Below are 3,926 nucleotides of genomic sequence, written 5' to 3' on the forward strand. Positions count from 1 at the left end.
AAAAAAAAAAAAAAAACAAAAAAACAACGCTCATGTACTTCAACCAGCAGATGGCGTCACTATCACTCGTCAAGATAGTCTTGGCTGATAGGCTTTGCTGTAAAATGCTAATTCGATGTTTTGTTGGATGGGTTAGCTTCACTTGAAGGTCTGTTGATTTAATTGTTGAGTAGAACTTTTTTTTTTTTTACAGGTCCAAGCTAAATTAGTTTAATCTGAAATATATGTTGTGGAAATATTGCAAGATCATTTTAAAGGGCCATAAATTACGAATACATTTTTTGAAACCGTTTTGAAGTGAAAATCATTTATCATCCATTAGATAAGGACTCTATGTCTTGTTTTAGGCCTGAAGGGGCGTGTCAAAAGTGTCTGGGTTTCCCGCCCACTCGGTTGTTTTATGGAGGGTAATGGATAAATGTGTGTCCTCCTTAATAAGGAAGCCTGGGCTACACGACAGGGATCACTGCGCGGGGTCGTGACAGATGGTGGAATCGTACGTTTCCTGGACAACCAAGGAACGCTTCTGGTGTTTGGATAGACACGCGCGAGCTCCAGGCACGTGCCTGTCCCAATTGGTCCCTGGGGTCTGCGGGGCCCGTTCGCATCAGATGGGACCATCGTTAATTGGAGTTCTTTCTCCCACAGCATTAGTATTTATGCTCGATATAGATTCACGACAATCCACGCGATCAGCTACAGAGCACATCTAAATGTGAATACTTTTCATTTAGGTCGAGAAACAAAACCCACCATAAAAGCGAGCGTGAAACCGATTAATTGGAGGAAGACAGTCACATGGAGGCTGTCGTAAAGAACTGGCGCCTGTCAGTCGCGCAGGTAAGTTAATTTACATGTCATATGCGCCATGTCTTAATTTACTCGAAAAGGCAAAGATTTAATTATAGTATTGCTTCCTTGCAGACAGAGTGAGCGAGGCAGTCACTGTTCATAAAACGTCAACTCAACATCCGGGTCAGTGGCCTCAGGGTGCGACTGCAGTAATTACCGCAGCTGTCAGATTGTACGCTGATGCCGAGGACGTGAAGTTATTACAGTTACTGTTGCAAACCCACATTTTTAAAACACACCTATTTAGTACACATCATATTTTGACACCGTTTACTTTACCGTTTGTTCCAGGCCTAATTCGTTTTGGGGTTTTTTAGTGTTTTTGCGTTATCATATTGCCTGTGTTCAGCTGTATACTTCGGTAATCATGAAATTAAATACATTAAAAAAAGAGAGAGAGAGAGAATATTTTTTAAAATTATTCTGGTTACAATTTTCCTTAAAATAATAATAAATACATACATAATAAACGTTTTCCACGCAGTTACAAGAGAAGCCTCTTTTATTCATAAAGTCGTCACTAGGTGGAGCTGCAGTATTCCTGTGGGTTTCGAGATGCTTCGCGGACTTAAGGGAAGTAAATCCATATCACTGTAATTAGATTTGATTTTCAGTTGCATGAATGGGTACTGATGTTATATGATATTTAATTATATATTAGCTTGTGCTATAAAGATATGCGCCGGAGACAACAAAGCACGAAACGGGAACGCATTCTTCTGATCCCTGTGGTCCTGATGCAACATCCTCCACTTTCTTTCTTTCTTTCGCTCTCGCTCTGTGTGTGTACAATAATATGATTACTAGTGAGCGGTGAGGGGATCAAGTGTGCCTGTAATGTAATTAGCACATGATGGAGAACTAGCTATCAGTGCATTATCAGCATTCACTCATCCACATCATCAGGTCTGTAACAATGTCCAAACTCGACCGGTTCATTTTTTTCATATATAACAAGCACTCACGTTAAGCAAAACAGATGACCACACTTTGTAATTATTGTTGGTTTGCTCAGAATGATCACTGTCCCTTTTTTTCCAGCTCTCTTTTTCCACCACGCACACACGGTCGCCTCACATTTGTGCTCTTTGTAGCACAGTCTCGCTAATACATTGATTTTCTCCTAGTTTACAAAATATTCCATGACGACCACATTCCTTCTTTACTACTACAAGCATCTCTGTCTCTATGGCAACCTTCTCTGCTCTCCAAAGATTCAGAGAGAAAAGCCACAGCACAAAGAGAGCCGAAAAAGAGAATGAGATGGAGAGAGCCAAGGCCAGACGGATGTTGTTTGTCTGGAATGAGCATCTCATAAAGAATACACGATGGCAAATGGAAATGCTCTCTGTGTCTCTCTTTCAGATACACATTTTCAAGTCTATCTATCTATCTATCTATCTATCTATCTATCTATCTATCTATCTGTCTTTCTGACTTTGTCTGCCGATGTGCTTTTCTCAATGCAGGTTTTTGGAACAGATGTGAGTGTGATACAACACAGCAGCGCTCAGTGTTGTTGCAGCCATTCCACGGTGTTGATGGACGGCGTATAGGAAGAGAGAGCATATTGAATTTCATTGGTTCAGGTAGGGTTGGTGGGTGGAGCTAGAATGCCCCAGTAATGACTGCGTCATAATGTGCGTCAAGTTCTCACTTTTCAGAATAGCAACCTTGAGGGAGGGGGTAAATGGAGGAACTACTTACTACTTGCTGCATGAATTTGATATCGCACTACTCAAAGTTTCACGCACACGCATCCATATTTATATTTTTAGTTCTCTTACAGTATACAGGCCATGCAAGCAGGTGCTGAGTTGTACTACAGCTCTCTGTCTGACCTTGAGCTGTTCATTGAATCAGGGGAGGACTACTATCTCTTGGGTGCTGTAGCTGCGGAAACAGGTGTAAGTGTCTCCAGGTTCAGGATGACTCATCACATAGACACACAGCCGTAGGCATACTCTTAACACAGCCTTGATAATTCAAACCTTTGCTTGAGAAGGATGTTACAATAATTACAAAAATCAATGAAATATCCTATATCTGTTTCGGAAGTGTGTGTCTGTCAGTTCCATTGGGGGGAAAAAAAAGACCAACAGGATCTTTATGACACACAAAAACAAACATAAACCTGTTTTATGTATCACCTCTATCTATCTGTTGGTCTCAGAAGTATAGGCCAACATGTATGTATGTCATGTTAGACAATAATGCGTTTTTGTCTTTCTCTCTCTAGAGGGGAGCATGACAGCTACTTTGATCAGTTAAGTCTTATCTGGCTATCTTTCTTTCAGCCTTTCTCTCTCATTATCTTTCTTTCTGTCTGTTTATCACTCAATCTGTTTCTCTGCCCTCTTTTGTTGTTCAGCACACTTGAGTGACAGTTAGCTGGTTCATCCAGACTGCTGTATACTGAAATAATTGGCCAGAAAGTGCTTCGCAGTCCAGTCTGTCTGTGAAGGAATGAGTGACAGGATAGAAAAGTGCTGTGAACATCCGTGCACAAGATACTGGAATGGAAAGATGATCAAAACAATAGAATATAGAAACGGGAATGGAGGTGTAGAGCGCACTGAACGCTGGCCAGAAAAACAGCGTGTACCGAGAGAGAGAGCAAGTGTGTGCTAATGAGTCACCAACAACATCGCTCTGTGCCGTGTGAGTCACCTATATGTACAGTGATGAACAGATGATGAGTAGAGGTGGAGAAGGGCAGACAGATGACCTATATTAATAAAACGTGATTTGTTAAAGCGTATGTAAAACAAAGACTCAGATTTCAGTATTCTCAGGACACATATGACACTTTTTTTTTTTTTTTTTGCTCCGTGTGGGCCTCTGAATAAAATGGTGTACAATTCGATGCAGCTGCTGATATTTATTGGAGCAACGATATGGGATGAAATTCTGATAGCTTGTAGCGTAAATCAGTGAATCCTTTATAAGAGAATACTTGCATGATATCAAATGTTATGAATATTCAGCCACAAACATGTCTTGATATTGCATTTCGGTACAGTTTTTTACATGTTTCCTTAAAATCTGATCATTTGATGCTCACAGAGTTCATT

Source organism: Puntigrus tetrazona, chromosome 7, assembly GCF_018831695.1.
Source record: "Puntigrus tetrazona isolate hp1 chromosome 7, ASM1883169v1, whole genome shotgun sequence".
Lineage (NCBI taxonomy): Eukaryota > Metazoa > Chordata > Actinopteri > Cypriniformes > Cyprinidae > Puntigrus > Puntigrus tetrazona.